Here is an 18,982-nt window from a genome sequence, read left to right on the forward strand (position 1 = left end):
CTATAATGAGAGAAATAAGACACTTATGGTTATTAATATATTATAAGTTCTAGTATATTAATAATAAGAATAATAAGATTATTTAATTAGTATTGATCAAGAATTAATCTAGGATTAATTAAGTGATCAAAAGAAGACTAATTAAATATATGGGTTGATTGTGTAAATCATCCATACTTATATAGTGGGCTAATGCTCCATGGATAATCAAGTTGGGCTAAAACCCATAGGATGGTCCATGGATGCTCCATGGTGTATTTGAACCCATGGATCCAAGGAAACGGAAAGCCATGACAATTAAGGATTTACCCTAATTGTAACACTATATAATGATATTATTCTTGACAAAAAATCGGCCACTAGAGAGTGTAACAAAGGGCTAGCCGATTTCATGAAGTGTAGGACTCTCTCAAGTTATTCTAAGAGTTTTGATGATTGTGATTCCATTTGAGGCTTCCACACTATTGGGGCTAGGCACTCAAGCTTCATGAAGACTTTCTACATCAAAGAGGTATGTATTCTATCTTGTTATATTCATGTTTTGTATGATAGATTAGGATAATACCTTGTATATTCTTATTTGCATGTATAATAGAGAAAACATAGATCCAAGGTATTTAGGGTTGCATGTACACTTAGGAGTGTTAGAATGCTCAAAACCCAACAGTGGTATCAGAGCCTAGGCTTGTTTTCTTGTTATACTTGCAATAGAAGCTGAAAAATCGAGTTTTGATGCTGTCAGCCCAGCAGACTCGCCGAGTCCATGAAGGGACTCGACGAGTCCAAGGCAAAATTCATCCAACTCGCCGAGTTTTGTTCATGCACTCGACGAGTTGGACCCCAGACAGCATATTTTCGAGGTTTTTGGCTAGAAATGGACTAGGAACATTACCCTACGTTGTTTTTGAACTTATAAACTTGTTTTTTAATGTGGTAATGTTCATGCTAATCCATTTTCAAAGATAATTGTCAATAGATTCATGTTTTGTATTAGTTTAAGGTTTAGACTAATTACATGAAGAAGTTTGATATGAATTATCTTGTTCTTATGAGTTGCTTAGATTGATAGAAAAGTTAATTGAAATAGTTGTTTTCAATCCATTTTAATCTAAGAGTTGAGTATAAAATGTGTTTGTGTAACTTGTCCTCAAGTTACATGAAGAGTCACATTAAAGACTCATAAAACTCATAAAAGTTGGTAATGGTTACAAAATGAAGAGTCTTGTGTCATTCAATTTTTTTTTTATGACTCCATAACTTGTCCTCAAGTTATGGAAATTCAAGAGTCACTTCATTAATAAATAAATAAATAAATAAATAAATAAAGTGTAACCTTAATTAATTCCATAAGTTATAAAAATAAAGAAAAGATTAATTCTTTTATTAGTTTAAATTCTTCCATAAGTTATGGAACTTGAAGAGTTTTTTTGGATTAAAACTACTTTAAACACATAAGTTATGGAATTAATTAGTTTTGAATAGTTTCAAAACTTGCCCTCAAGTTTTGGAATTTGAAAAGTTTTCTCTTATGAATACTTTAATTCCAGGTTAGCCCTTAGAATTTTAAAAGAGTTAAAATTCAACACTTATACTATTTATAACATTAATGGTTAATTATTATATATATGTATAAGAACAAGTCGTTTTACCGTTAGTAGGCCTCATTCACGAAGCCGGTCTATAAGGTGGGTATAAGGTTGTTGCCTATAAAATGGTGACTTAATGGGTGTCCACTCTCACCCACCGCTTGCTTGATCGGTGGAGGGTCGTTAGCCGAACGGGTAGGACAATGACTTTAAATTCTCCCTTCATTAAAAGTATTAATGATAAATACTAAAGTAACTAAAATCTTAATAATTCCCAATCTTAGTTACTTTAGGAAAAATGTGAATTTGGTGCTAACCCATGGAATTCACACTTTGTACCTTACCAAGTCGTTGGTGGAGCGTGTGTGGTTAACCGGCACACTAACTTGGACTAGTAAGGACCACGAAGGGTGACTTAATGTTTTTCATAGATCAATGGAGCGTGTGTGGTTAACCGGCACATTGATTAGGTGATAATATTAAGGGTACCAAGTGAATTGGTATGGTTATTCACACCTTGTTTTGTGATCCTCGGCATCCCAGTCACAAAATTTGAGAGGGCACACTCGAGATTGAAACATGCCATTGAAAAGTTCAATGAATCTCAAAAGATCTAGGAATTTCAAATCCAATTAAAACCTAATAAATTATTTCGTTTTTCATGGTGGAAATTGGTGAATCGTCATTCGCCTACCTTCAAATATTTTATAGTTTGGATTACGGCATCCCTCTTCCAAATTATAAAATATTGTGTTGGGTCCTAGCCTTAATATTTCATATTGGGTGTCATATTAAGGATTTTAAATCAACTATCTTGAATATCTCCCAAAACATGTCTGGTTTAGACATTTATGATCTTCCCAAATCTCCTGAAGATGATGTTCCTCAACATCATGCTTCATTTCCTCTATCTCCTCCAATTATTCTCCCTACCCCACAAGTTCTTGAAAAAGTTTAAGGTCACTCGAGCCCTATTGGCAAGTAAAGGTCTTGGTGTGGTCACATCTTGGAGATGTAGTCACATATTGACAAGACGGGAGAGTTGGGTGTCAAAGTCTCGTGAAAGTTGGATGTTCAATCACTTTCTTAGTAACATAGCGGGTCACTTTGGGACTACTATGAGACAGACTATGACACGAGCCTTAATGATCTTATCTATTTGCTTTGTGCTGTGGAATCAGCAGTGATTTGGAACACTAGTAAAGCAAATTTTGTTAGAAGATCAACTTCCCAAACCTTAAATGGACATTGGAAATGGTAGCATTGGATATCTAGAAAAGCATTTCTCTTCCCAATGGAAAGGGATCGGCCATAGTCAACTCGGTTGACCAAATGGTAAAGAGAAAAACTAAGTCTGTGATAGTCCCGTGTACCATTATCAAAGGGTCCATATGTTTATATTGCCAAAGAAAGGGGCATTGGTTGCAAAGCTGCCATAATTTACCTAAGGATGTTAAAGTCGATAAGATTGACTCTACTTCAGGTAAAGTCCACTATCTAACTCTGCTAAGTTTCTATTCTGAGATTCTTGATACATGATGTGACTGGATCACATGGTGATGTTTTAAGAATCAAAGAGAAGGTAAAGAAACTTAAAGAAAGAATATGCTGAATCTGATCGCGTAGATGGATTTCTATCGCGTAGTTTGAAGATCGGATTCTTGAGCTACTTCTTAGGAGTTATAATATATTGCTTGTGAATAGATAACAACAAGTTTTTCATGTGGATTGTAAGGATAAGTTTTTCCGCAAAGTTTTAAAAAAAAAAGAAAAAAAAGGTTTTAATTTTATTTATTTTAAAAAATATCCTTACAATGGCATCGGTGGAAAATTGTTGCTTATATGTTTCCAGTAATAGCAATATTGGAAAGTGGATTTGATTCTTTCATTTGTGGTAGTGTCTGAATTTACCAAATGAAGAAAGTTTTTCATCACCCAAGTTTCAATTGGACAAAAACTTGGAATCATACAAGTTGTATTGTATGATGAATGAGAATTTTCATCTTTGAAAAATTAAGACTAATTCTTTGATCACATGTATATGTGAGTCAATTGAAGGACTAAGGAATTAGGTACACTGGGTGTGCGCTGGTCAAGGTCCACCACAAAGATTGATTTGTCATGATTTACTAAAGATTAGTAAATATGATTGTACTTATAAGGTTAAGTATAATTCTGTAACATTGGAAAGGTTACAATGTATGACAAAACAAATGAGAAGAATTAAATTAGGCAGAAAGATAAAAGTTTCTCAAATCTGAAAAGATGGGAGAGTACTTTAGTATCAGTTTTATGATCATCTTAATGATTTAGAAACCATATCACAAATTCATACTCTATGGACGTCTTAGTGCATTGTTATGGCTAGGAAGAGAGGTCATGAATTGTTGGATTGGTTAAAATCAAGAAGATGAGTCATACTTCGTTCCGAAACAATTCTTAGAGTCATACTCCAAGATTGTAACATTGAGTGACATAAAGTAAGGTTTAAAACACTTATCAAATGTAGTGTAAAACGTTTTCTACTCTTGTACATTTGAGATTGGTAAGTTGTGATGTCTTGGATGAGACAAAGACCAACTAAGACCAATTGTGTGAAGTGTTAGTCTTGATAAGAATCCACACTATCCCTTGAATATTTGTTTTGTCAAGGAATGGTTCTTGACTAGGAAAAACTTATATGTCAAGGGGACAGTGGGAGCCTTAAAGATCCTGAAAGAGTTTTAAGATTTAATCAAGAGTGAAACCTGTAATTTATCACTAGCACACGACTTAAGGTTTGCAACCTATTGTGTTGACATAATTCTTATTTCTGTACCTACTTCAAATAAGTTGAATTTACATGTGAGTTATCAGAGTTCAACTTGGAAGCATTGGTGGGCCTTGTGCTACCAAGGTGACAAGAAAGTAAGATTGAATAAGTTTAATCCATGTAAGGCTGAATTTGTCACTAACCTTATCTTGTGATTATGGTTTTGACAAATTCGCATGGATAGGAACTCATACACTATAAAATCTAAGTGTCATAAGGTTTCTCTCCGATTCATGAAAATGATGGTGAGAAAACGCTTTCACTAAATAGATTTTAAGTAGATATCAATTGTGTCATTTGCATTTTCAAAAGTCATTAGTGGAGCGCGTGTGGTTAACCGGCACACTAACATGGACTTGTGAGAAATGGCAAATGCCTAAGCAATTGAGATTATGATTACGGCATCCCTTTTCATAGTTCTGAAAATTGTTTAGACACACATGTGAGCTATCTAAGAAAGGGTGTATGAATCTAAATTTCAGAAGTCCAACAGATTTCTGGAAATATGTCAGAGCTAGTGGGAGCATAAGTGTTATGCTGATAATCATCATGTTAGTGGGAGCATGATTATTATGATTAGTATTGCAAGCTAGCAATGTTAATTATAGAAAACAAAGTTTCAATCCGTGAAGTTGAAGGGGTTGAAAAGTTGTTTTGTTATAATTAAGGGAGAGGAAATTATACTTCATTTCAATTCTAAAGCTTAGATTGAGATTTTAATCATCTTTAGTCAAGAATATATATAAGAATTTTATGTCTGAATGGTTCGACTTAAGAAAATTCTATATATATTGTGTTTTCAAAATTCGATTATGATTACGGCATCCCTCTTCATAGTTAAATTTTGAAAACATGGCAAATGAAAAATATTGTAGCAAAAGACTGGTCTAGTGTCATGTCTTTATGTCAAACATCATGAATAGTATCCCATATGCTTCGGATATAGGATCGATTTCACGTGCTATAATATTTATCCTTTCTAAATTTTCCAAATGCTTAAGGCATTTAGAAGGGAAAAGTCTAGAACTGGATATGACTAAAGTGATTAAGCAATTGTCGAGGACAATCTGAGGTTCACCAAAGATTGGTTGCTCAGGGACATTTGGAAGTCTAGTGTTAATTTTGGTAGGACCATATTGACATTTTCTGAAAAGAGGTAACTCTTGTTCGGAAGTGATAGTCAAATGGGACTATGGAAATGTCTCCATAGGTGGAAGTTATTAAATCTATGTAAGATTAGGAAACTTAATGCAAGAAGGATGTTCCCAAGGAGCTGATCTCCTTTGGAATGCTCTGTAATGGTTGTTGTCAAGTCTTTCTGACTTCGTGCATAATCATTACAAGAGGATCAATGCATATAACTTTAGAATCTAACAGATTTCAGTAAATGACATAAATTTGGAATTCTTGCATTTACAATAAGGATTTGGGATTGTGAAATGAGTATCATTGGAATTATGTTCAATTTATCTACATCACAATGTAAGGATCATAGACAAACATAGTGTGCATACTTGGGGTATGGCATAACTATTGTTTAGAAAAACAAAGTGTACATGCTAGGAGCATGGGACGACTGTTGTTTTTATTCAAGTCTTAAATTGATTATTTGAAACATTGAATAATGTGTAATCAATATGGTGATAAATAAAAGGTGGTTTTATTTATATTCAAAAGGGTTCTGAGACCATATTAGATTCGATTATTATTGTGTTTCACTTTGCATGTTTTGACTTCCAAAATAGCTAGGTTATTCTTTCTGAATGACTAAGTTATTTAAACACTCCACAGTCGTTCATATGTTGGAAGTAGGTATGAATCAAGACTGTCATGAATCGGGTTTGTAGATGGCTAAATGAGTTTAGTCATGGCAATGGTGCTACAACATTCATGAGTGCTCATAAGTTATGAGTATTGGAATAAACCCACGCTCACTTGTATCACTTCATGGAATTTATCTCGAGTGATCGTGAGACGGTAATATCATATAAATCTTCAAACCTAGAGATATGAGTTGTTATCTATGAGTTGGTTGTGCATTGATTGCACGTAAACACATCAGTAACTTGATGTTATAAAACGTGCCTTTGTGTACAATTCAACAAGTAGTAGAACAAGCATATGAGTCGAAGTTTATCTGTTCCTTCTAGAAATAGAAGCGATATCTGGGCCCCTCGATGATTTTGTTGTGACCTATGTACCGGCCGGTCAGAACTGAATTGATGTGTTCGATTAAGTTCTTTGTCAAACAAATCGAAAATCGGGAAACAAACTACTGGATAATAAGTACGACGTTGTTCCATGTATTTGTCCGGCTGATATCATGAGAACAGAGGATTATATGATCCCTTATCTAATGGACAAGTCATTGACAAGATCAGAGTTCATCTACAAGGTCAGAGTTCGACAGAAGCTTTTGAGAGCTACGATTGTCGGTTGGTTCCTGAAGTCATACGCAATAATAGTTTTAGACTTATCCAAGTGGGAGACTGTTGGATTAATGTCTAAGTCCATAACTATAATTGGTAAGACTTGACCCGACCCGGCATGGTCCATTTGGGTTGCATACTATCATGCACTTGGATAGACTATAATGAGAGAAATAAGACACTTATGGTTATTAATATATTATAAGTTCTAGTATATTAATAATAAGAATAATAAGATTATTTAATTAGTATTGATCAAGAATTAATCTAGGATTAATTAAGTGATCAAAAGAAGACTAATTAAATATATGGGTTGATTGTGTAAATCATCCATACTTATATAGTGGGCTAATGCTCCATGGATAATCAAGTTGGGCTAAAACCCATAGGATGGTCCATGGATGCTCCATGGTGTATTTGAACCCATGGATCCAAGGAAATGGAAAGCCATGACAATTAAGGATTTACCCTAATTGTAACACTATATAATGATATTATTCTTGACAAAAAATCGGCCACTAGAGAGTGTAACAAAGGGCTAGCCGATTTCATGAAGTGTAGGACTCTCTCAAGTTATTCTAAGAGTTTTGATGATTGTGATTCCATTTGAGGCTTCCACACTATTGGGGCTAGGCACTCAAGCTTCATGAAGACTTTCTACATCAAAGAGGTATGTATTCTATCTTGTTATATTCATGTTTTGTATGATAGATTAGGATAATACCTTGTATATTCTTATTTGCATGTATAATAGAGAAAACATAGATCCAAGGTATTTAGGGTTGCATGTACACTTAGGAGTGTTAGAATGCTCAAAACCCAACATATATCTGCCCGAACCGATCACTTGAGGTGGATAATACGATTTTAGGCTATCCAGATCAATTGTGTAAACATTCAAGGGTTCATAAACTTTACCTTGAGTTGCTTGGCTTCTCAACCTAATTCCTACATGATCATCGACTACTAAGCCCGATCTATTCCATGTAATGCTCTTCTGCATGATGTTTTCACGGTAGGCAGTTGCAAAGCCCAATCTATTCCACACGGTGCTCTTTCACATGATGTTTTCATGATCATCATCTATAAAGTCCAACCTATTCTACGCGATGCTCTTATGTTTGAAGCTTTCAAAATCACGTGCTTCAAAAGTCCGATTTATTCCATGCGATGCTCTTCTGCATGAAGTTTTCATGATCGTTTGCTGCAAAGGTCGATCTATTCCACACAATGATCTTCTGCGTGGTGTTTTTACGATTATCGGTTGCAAAGCCCGATCTATTCCACGAGATGCCTTTCCGTGTGACATTTCACGATCGTCAATAGGAAGGCCTGATCTATTCCATGTGATGCTCTTTTGTGTGATGCTTTCATGATTTGGACTATAAATCCCAATATATTTCACACGATGCTATTCAGTGTGACATTTTCACAATCGTCGACTGCACAATCCTGATCTATTCCACGCGATGCTTTTTGCATGACGTTTTTAGGATCATTGGCTGCAAAGCCGAATCTATTCCATGAGATGCTTTTATGCGTGATGTTTTCACAATCGCCGGTTGCAAAGCCTAATCTATTACACACGATACTCTTCCACATGACATTTTCATGATCACCGGGTGCAAACCCCATTTATTCTACGTGATGCTTTTGTTGGATTAGGTGTCTAAGCTTATAACTATAATTGATATATACTTGAATTAATGGTAGCATAGTCCTTCTAGGTTGCCCTTAAAACTAGCAACGTGACATGATGACTTTTGGAGAGAGAGATTGAATTTATTATTTGATTAATAATTGTAATAAATGATTTGTTAATATATTATGAAAATAATATATTAACTAGCAACAGTAATATTTAATTAATATTTAATCAGAAATTAATTGGATTTAATTTTAGGATTAAAAGAATTAACTAAAATGCAGGGGTTAAAGTGCAATTGTTCAATAGTTGAGAAAGAGGTTCCAGAACCTTCCTAGGGAACAAGGTGGATGGTTTCTATATGGATATTATAGTGTTTCTAGATTATCTCATGTGGATTGTAACACCGTAATTTTTCAAAACAAAATTCTCATTTTTAAAACATATTTTCATTCATAAATTAATATCAAACATAATGTATCTATGATCATCATAGTAAAAACATGTTCCAAAATCACATAAACAAAACTCCACGAGTGTGTATAGATCATGCCGTCGCCTTCCCGCGATCATCACTGGTACCTGAAACACATACACAAAACACTGTAAGCATAAATGCTTAGTGAGTTTCCCCAAAATACCATATATAACACATATTAGCCACTCGAGGCTATAACTCTGTGGACCCTCTGGTCCTGTGTGACATCCCCATTTTCACGGCTAGAAAAGATCGCTTTTGTTTATGCTTTACGAAAATCATAGTACCTCTTTTAATAAAAACGTTGCGGAATTTTTTTCCCTAGTAAAACATGATAAATACGTTATCAAAGCATTTCCGAAGAAAAGTATTTTTAATTAGTTTTAAAACATTTGGGATGTCATCGTCAATACAGAAACATAAGCATAAACAAAACTTACATTCATTATCACTAGTGATCTATATCTCCTTAATCTCTCAGTGTAAGGTAACCTCACATCGTCGCCTGTGATATAAATAAACTGAGTGGGTCAAGTTGGGAAACCTGATGAGTACATAGGGTTTTCAACCCACAATAATATAATTATTATGTATAAACAATCAAACAATCAACCCAATTACCCATCTCCATTGTCTTCTTTACTCTTAAGGATCTATCCTAAGAGTCATTTATCCTGCATTCGTTTATTACGAAGTCCCTTGCTTCCAGGGTTATAAGACTGACACTAAATCCATATCTGCCAATGCTCGTTCGTAAAGCACTAATTCCATAGCTGCTGGGTACTAAATCCATAGCTACCAGTGTTTATCTAATAAGTACTAAGTCCATAGCTACTAATTCCTAACAGGTACTAAGTCCATAGCTACCAGTTCCTAACAGGTACTAAGTCCATAGCTACCAGTGTTTGTCCAATAGGCACTAAGTCCATAGTTGCCGATGTTATTTGTTAGGCACTAAGTCTATAGCTACCAATGTTTACTCACATCATCTTTTACCTCTCATCATTCATCTACCCATCTCATACCCAACATACTTGTATATTTAAAATACGTATACAGTTCAAATCATTTAAAACATGTATGAAAAAAACATTCATCCAACATATACAACAAGTATTCAGATAATATGCACACATAGCACGTAGTTTATATAAAATACTTCATATCTATGTGTAAGATGAAAGTAACTATGCACTCACTTGAAAAGGTGGTGATTCCGAACTCAGACAGCGCTTCACTTCTTGAAAAAAAATAATTTCCTTCAATGAAACCTAGTATTATTACCACTAGATTTTAGTCTATTATCACCGAGACTAATTAATAGTCTAGCTATTATTACTATTATATAACCGTTAAATAATACTTATATAACCCATAATAATAGCCCAATTACTTATTATATGTTCTTAATAACGTTAATATATTTAAATAAAAGCTATATTAAAAATAGCGTAGGCGTAGCTCACTTACAACGGGTTTATAGAAAACCAAACTTTGCTTGGAGCAACATTACCATGCGGAAAATATCTTCTTCTCGGAGCCGTCGAGCACTCAGGGGCTTCCGCCTCGTGCTAGGGAGGTTCCCTAGGCTTTTCGGGGGGGGGGGGGGGGGGGGTTGGGGCTAGAGAGAGGTTCTAGAGAGAGAGTAAAGAGAAGAAAGAATGAGAAAAGTGTAAAGAAAATGAGGGTGGGAGAGGTTCTATTTATAGGGTGAAAATGGATGAACTTGGTGCCACATGTCACCATCTAGTGGCAAGACTTGGGGAGAAAGCAATGGCCAAGATTGTGCCACATCACCCGTTTTCGCACAGCACACTTCCGACTTCTAAAATCCTTAACTTTCACATATGACCTTCGTTTTCGACGTTCTCTATATCCACGCATAGGTAAAAATAATATCTACAACTTTCATTTTGACTCCGTCGGCTAATTCTCGACAGATCTTAAATTTAACAGTACGAGGTGTTTAGACTGTTAAATGACCGCAAAGAATTCGTAACTCCTTCATACGGACTCTGTTTTCGTCTGTCTTTTTACTGTTAAGTTGCTATTAATGAGATATTCAACTCTCATTTAAGTCACATAAGCCAAAAACCGCTTGAACTAAAATTCGAGTTTCGAGCCGTGCACTGCTAAGCCGAATCTTAGAAAAATAATAACTTCTTCATACGAAGTCAGATTTGGGCGTTCTTTTTATGGATTTTCTCGGTTTAACATATTCTACGACTTTTGTTTAGATCACTAAGGCTAAAAAGTTCTCCATCGTAAAGTCACTATTTACGCTTCCCGGTGCCGTGCCGGTTCCGTCGCGAAACTTCGACGGGTCATAACTTCTTCGTTATAACTCGGATTTAGATGCTTTTTATATGTACGGAAACCTTGTGAGGTATTCTAAAACTTGGTTAAGATTATTTATTCTAAATAATCTTTTGTCGAAAAGTCATTTTCGACCCCTATTACCTCTAAATTGACTAGCCCGGATCTACAGGCGTTACATCCTGGCTCTATGGACCCTCTGGTCCTAACTTTGTGAACCTTTCGGTTCTAACTCTGTGAACTCTAAATCATACATAACACAAATCACATAGAAATCACACCACATAATTAGCATACAAAATACTTCGTCACATAACTCTGATTACCACTCTAAGTAAGGTATAGTGAGAAGACTCACCTCGGGAATCTCAGTAGAATCTCAAACTCAGAAATACTGGCCTAGCCTCCGTCTAGTCACAATAATAAATTACACTAAATAAATATCTCTCCACCAACTTGGATATTCTCGCATAAAAATCCCTAGAAGGGTAAAAGACCATTCTACCCCTCTACAGGCCCAAAAGCCCACTTGTTGACAAACCCTAAAAGTCAACTGTCTATTTTGACCAGACTCGTCGAGTGCATATGATGACTCGGTGAGTCCCATCATCCCCACAGACTCTTCCCTTTCTAAGCCTCTCTCGACTCACTGAGTTACCCCCCAACTCACTAGGTCACCACTGAAGTCAGACCCCGAGGCAACCCGGTGTGACTCGTCGAGTTCACATATGGACTCAGCGAGTTTCCTCCATGGACTCGCTCAAACAACCTCCTGAGGTCAGATCTGCTTAACCAAATCATAGATCTAACCCTTAAACACTCAAAAGTCACGTAAAGGTGCAACCTTTATGTGCATGCAATCCATAATAAGCCTCAAATGGAGAAATAACACTAGAAATGGCAACCTAGTCTCCAAATCCTTATTTGATTGCAAAAAGCTGGAAGATAATGGCTCTGGGGACCTCTCGTGGTCCAGATCTAATGTTATTCATACCAAGGGGACCTCATACTCACTAGATCTCATAAAATGATGAGGGAAAAACCCTAAAACTATGAATTCCACCATATGAACGTAAAATGGAAAGAATTATACCTCCAAAGATAATATCTCAAGATTATTAGCTCCAATCCAAGCTCCATTCGCGTTCGAGATGGATCCTCTCTTCTTCCTTTAGCAAAATCACCCCAAAAATGAAGATTATAAGCCCTCCTTTGCACTCAAGCCTTCTTCACTCTCTCAAGGGTTTCTCTGGAATAGGGTGGCCGCAAATGAAGGCCATAAAGGTATTTAAATAGGCTCCTAACCTGGGGATTAGGGTTTCCCTAATCAGCACCGACTCGGCGAGTCAGATATCTGACTCATCGAGTTTGGTCGCAAGACCGCGTCAACAGATAAGACTCTACTCGAGGAGTTGAGGCGCCAACTCGTTGAGTTCCCCCAAAATCATAATTCAAAACAATAAAATTACATACCCAAACTCCAGCCGTTACATGGATAAATAAGGAGTTGGATAATTACCAATTTGAAATATTATTATTATTATATTCAAATTAGGGTATTCCAGGGCATCATATCTGCACTATGAATAAGCTTCTAATCCTTATGACTTTTGGCCAGTTGAAACCCTAGAAGAATTGCCAAAAAATCTAAGCCTCTTCTCCTCTCTCCCCTCTCATCCTCTTGCTAGTGTTAGGTGTAATCTACTAGAGGCACGACACTTGTGGTGCTTGCTCTTGAAGTTTCCACAACAAAAAGGAGTTGTATTGTTGTTACTATATAACAATTAAGGTATGTTTTTTAACCTTAGTTAGTGATTTGGAAAATATACTAGTAGTCTTATGGTTTTCCATATGATGTTCAAAAGTTTTATGTTCAATTAGAGAAAATATAGATCAAGAATTATGGTTGCATGCACACATAGGTTTTTGTTTGTTATGCTTAAAAACCATCAGCGGTATTAGAGCCTTGGCTTGTTTTCTATTAAAAGGATTGCAATTGTTTGAATTTGATCAATTATGATTTACGACAACTAAATCCTTTTGGACTTAACCATTTTCGATTCTAGGGTTTCTTAAGCCCTAGTTTTCAAAAATTAGGAAAGTGTTTTAACCCTTTCCCTTGCCCTAAAATTTTCGAGAATCAGGTTTCCTTAACCATTAAGGTGTCGTAAGGAGTTTTGTTTTATCCCTCCCATGATTTTTGAAAATTAGGGGAGAGGATTTGGATTACATTATATTGATTAATTTAATTGAATAATTCTCAAATTGATTTAATAAATTAATTAAATGTTTAATTAATGGATAATTATTAAAAATATGTTTTAAATTTAAATTTAAATTAAATGTTTTAATTTTCGAAATTTAGTAATTAAACCTAGTATTTTGAAATGTTTAAAATACACCTTATATTATATGCAAAGTTCAATGTTTAATATTTACTATATGTATAAGACTAAGTCAGTCGAACCGGTAGTACACCTCATTCACGAAGCCGATCTATAAGGGGTATAAGGAAACTGCCTATAAAATGGTAGTTGAATGGCTGTCCACTCTCATCCACCACTTCCTTGATTGATGGAGGGTCGTTTGTCGAACGGGATTGATAGGAATAATGATTCTCATTAATAAGTATAGTGAATTATAAAGTAACTAAATTCCTTTCATATAATCTAAATCTTAGTTACTTTAGGAGAATGTGAATTTGTATGCTAACTCACGAAATTACATATTGCACTTTATAAGTCGTTAGTGGAGCGTGTGTAGCTAACCAGCGCACTAATAGGGACTAATAAAGAGTGGCAATAGGTTTCTCGTAAATTATCATTGATTAATGGAGCGCACGTGGCTAACCAGCACATTAAAATAAGATGATAAATGATATCAAGAGTACCAAGCTAATTTGCATGGTTATTCACATCTTGTTTGTGATCCTCAGTATCCCAGTCACAAATGGAAGAGCATAATTGAGATTAAACATGCCATTGAATAGTTCATTATATTTCAAAAAAAGAATTTTCGGATTTGTTCTGAGGTTACGCGTGCTATTCTCAGACCTTCTGGATGCAAATTCAATCGGTGAATTACGGTTTGAGTTTTCTTCTTTATACTCCTGAGTTTACCTTACACTGATTCATTTTAAAGACAATTTTCATTTCTTATAGTTTTTATTTAGTATGTATTGTTTGAGAAGTGATATTATCAAGTGATAAAGGGCAATCTGAGTATGTGTAAAGTACCAAAACTGGATTGTCTAGGCTCTGTATTCGATCCGCTGGTAGGCACGAAGAATTAAACGGAATTGACTAGGTGCAGAAGAACTTAAGGAATCTAGAGACTTGATAAATCTTGACCTAGATAGTTCTGTTTAGTCTGACAATACGACAAATGGATAGGTTGAGCAGGGAGATATATATGGGAATCTACTTGTCACATTAATGAACCTGTATCTGGAACCGTGGTTTAACTCTTCCTCGATGTGCAGATTCTGTCCTTAATTCCGGTATTGATGGGGGCAACTGGTAAATTCCGATGAATTAGCTCTATAGAAAATAATTTTCTTTCTTTATTACTGTTAGTCATATGTTGCCTCCTCTGCGTGATTGGAAGAGATCTGACCTGGACTGTAACATATGCAACTCTATTTCTCTGCATATTATATATATGAAATTCCTCTTATCTGTTAGCCATATGATGTCTCCTTTGCGTGATTAAAAATCCGACTTGGTACACAACATATGCAATATTCTACCTCTCAATCCCTCTATCTCTGTTAGTCATATGTTGTCCCCTCTGCGTGATTAAAATAGATCCGACCTCAGACACAACATATGCATCTATCTCTAAATCTGACTTCCTCCTTAATAATTTTCTATTCACCTAAAGTAAGGAGTTTTTTGGAAGTTCTTGATAACCAGGGTATATCGGGAAGTGGGGAACACATTCTAGTGCAACTAAAATTGAACCATTTAGGAGGTTGTCTGTAGATCTCGCTGCTTAATTTAAGTGGACAACAATACCCGTGGTCGTCGTCAGCTAAATGGTATATTTAGAAAAGTTTGTCAATATTCTTCGTGTTTAAGTGGACCACAATACTGGTAATTGACCAGACCCATTCATGAAGGTGAAGGTACTGATAAACAAGTTTAGGCTGTCTCACAACTTTGATCCCAAATATTTTTTATTTTTGTTAAATTTGTTCATAGTTTTCCTCTATGCACAAATTTATGGGGAGAATTAAAAAAATTCAAAAATCAAACAAAAATAAAAAAATAGTGTTATATTCTGTTTTATTTCTTGTTTAAAAAAATCAAAAATCCAAAAATATTTTTGTTTCTGCTTTATTCAGAAAATATAATATATATATATATATATACATATATATATATATATATATATATATATATATATATATATATATATATATATATATAGTGTGCTAAATTTTTTTTAGTTTTGTTTTGCCTTGAAAAGTGATTTCAGGTGTAGATGAGACTCATGGAGACTGTATCGAAATTTTCTGAGTCGAAGCTTCATCCATGAGCATCGAAGAATTTTCATTCGAAGGAGCAAGAAATGAAGATTATTCTTTCAACATTCAATCTGTCAACCCTAGAAGCATGGTGAAGTTGTACTTGAAGATTATGTGACAGATTGCATTGAAGCCTCCTCAATCAATTTGTTGCTACCTATGAACCTACTGAAGTGATCCAGAAGATTATTTCTCTCCATTGTTCTCTCTGAAGATTCTCAAGCTGAAAGTGCTATCTTTCAAGAATCTTTTCATTAAGGCTCCGAACCCAATCGCGTTCAGAGTCAAATCTTGAAGAAATGCCCAACTGCTAAAGATGATGTCATTCATGGAAGATTCATATGTTCATCCTGATGATGTGAAGAATTTGAAGATTAATGATGAAGTCAATCTCTCGATGAAGATTAACAAGAAAAGTCATCTACTTTTTAGGGGGAGTTTGTTGGATCCATTAGAAAAGAAAGCTATGTGATTTTGTGGTTGTGTACGGCTGCACATGTGTGTGCGGCCGCACACCCTGTGTACGGCTGCACATGTGTGTGTGGCCGCACACCTTGTGTGCGGCTGTACACTTGTGTACTGCTAGAGAGTGCTATAAATAGAGGAGTGCATGTGGGAATGTAAGGCAAGAAGAGAGAGAAAGTTAGAGAGACGAATAGTGTGTGTGAGAGAATCTATGTATATGGAGCATCACTCAATTTATTGAATACATCATTAGATTCATCTTAATTCTTCTTCTCATTCTCTTCTATATTGATCTGACATCATCCAATTGATTGGGATTCCACACTATCAATTGGATCTGATTGATACTCAAGCAATTTTGGGGACTTACCAGATATGCTGAGAGCGTGTACCGTTGATTTCCTAGGTAGCTGGGATGAGCACTTACCTTTGGTAGAATTTTCCTACAAAAATAGTTGCCACTCGAGCATCAAGATGGACCCCCATCAAGCGTTGTACGGATAGAAGTGTCGTACGCCATCTTGTTGGCTTGAAGCTAGAGAAAAGCAGTTTATGGGCCCCAAGATAGTCCATGAGACTGTTGAAAAGTTAAAGGTGATGAGAGAAAGAATGTTAGCAGCTCAGGATCATCAAATGAGCTACGCTGACAAGAAAAGGCGACCGATAAACTTCGAAGTTGGGGATTTGGTTTTTCTTAAAGTCTCACCGTGAAAGGGACTTATAAGGTTCGAGAAACGAGGGAAGCTGAGTCCCAGGTTTATTGGACCATTCAAAGTTCTTCAGAAGATTGGGAACCAAGCTTACAAGCTGGAACTGCCCGAAGAACTCGATGGTATTCATAACACCTTCCATGTGTGTTATCTGAGGAAATTCACGGGAGAAGTTCCCAACATAATTCCAATCTCATAATTAAAGATGGATAAGAATAAAAGGCTGATCGAAGAGCCTGAGGCAATTGTTGACCGTAAGACTAAGAAGTTACGACGCAAGATGGTCGACTTAGTGCTAGTCCGATGGAAACATTCGAATGGGCTAAATCTCACTTGGGAAACAAAGGATGACATGATGAGTCTCTATCCACATCTGTCTACTGATGCATGATTTCGGAACGTAATCATCCTAAAGGGGAGAGAATTATAATGCTCGGGTTTCGGGGCTAAGCATTTTTGACAATGTAATAGTCTAGGTCAACTATTGTAACTCTTTTTGAAGTAATAAAGATGAAATATTTGCGTATTATGTGAATTATGTGTATTTATGTGCTTATTATTTAATTATAAATGTATAATTAATAAAGAATAAAAATAAGCATCAAAATTAAAGTGCGAGATAAGCCCGATATCTCTACATAAAGTTGTAGTGGTCGAAACAAGGATTCTGGAGATATAAAGAACACCGAAATCCGAGTTATAACGAAGAAGTTACGACCCGACGAAGTTTCACGACAGAACCGACGCGACACCGGGAAGCGTAAATAGTGAACTTACGATAGAGCGACTTTTAGCCTTAGAAATCTAAACGAAAGTCGTAGAATATGTTAAACTGATAGCTTCCATAAAAAGAATGCCCAAATCTGATTTCGTATGAAGAAGTTACGGATTTTAGTGGACCAATCATGTCCCGGCCTGTTAAAAATATAACTTTACAAATAAAGTCAAAATTAGCCGACGGAGTCTAAATGAAAGTTGTAGAGTACGTCTCCACCTACGCGTGGATATAAAGAACGTCAAAAAAGGAGTTCGTATGAACGATTTACAAATTATAATAGCATATTTACGTATTAAACTAAAGTATAAATCGTATATATGTACACATATATATACATATGTATATATCATTAGAAAGGTATCGATGATGTGGTCATTATAAGACTAATGTTGAGTTCTTTCGACATTAGTTTAGTACAAATATCATTAAATCCAATTAAAATAGTATTATAGAGGGGTGTTTAGTTGTTTATATAACTAAAAGGTTATTAAGTAATATGGAGGGTAGTTTTTGAAAATTCAATTAATATAAATAAGAGCCTTGGGCTCTCATATTTCTTGCACCATTCTCTTGATTCAAAAGTCTTTCTCTCCTTATCCCCCGAGCATTTCGGTCCCTTGTGATTCGACTTCTCTTTCTATAGTTTTTAGTATAGTAAGGTGAGCGCTGAAGCGCTGCACGAATCTTTCTTAGAAAGATTCAGCGATAAAGTTCTGCCTCTGCAGAGCCCGACTCATAGCTAAAATCCCCTTGTAAGTAAGTTATGCTTACCCTATTTTAATATAGATTATATTTAAAATTAATATTGTTATTATGAACTTAGAATAAATACTTGAGCTATTATTATGACTTATATAAGTGTCGTTATAATATCTTTTTAACTACTCGCGGTACGGAGAATCTGGTTTAAAGGGCTGCATAGGGTTGTTGGATTTCAGAAGTGCTATACACCAACATGGTCCTGCCCTCCGGTGGTTTATGTCTTTCTCCTGTCTGTACATAGTGGTTGGAAAGTATTGTTTAATCGCTTATATAATAATAATAACAATAAGACTAATAGTTAGTCACAGTAAATATTAGACAAAAATATAGTGGTAGTAATACTAGGTGTCGTCGAAGGAAATTATTTTGAAGTAAAAGAAGCATTGTCCGAGTACCAAATCGCCACCTTTTAAGGTGAGTGCATAGTTACTTTCATCTTACACATAAATATGAATGTTTTTACGTGCTATGTG

The sequence above is a fragment of the Lactuca saligna genome, chromosome 2, assembly GCF_052625555.1.
Source record: "Lactuca saligna cultivar CGN05327 chromosome 2, ASM5262555v1, whole genome shotgun sequence".
Classification (NCBI taxonomy): domain Eukaryota; kingdom Viridiplantae; phylum Streptophyta; class Magnoliopsida; order Asterales; family Asteraceae; genus Lactuca; species Lactuca saligna.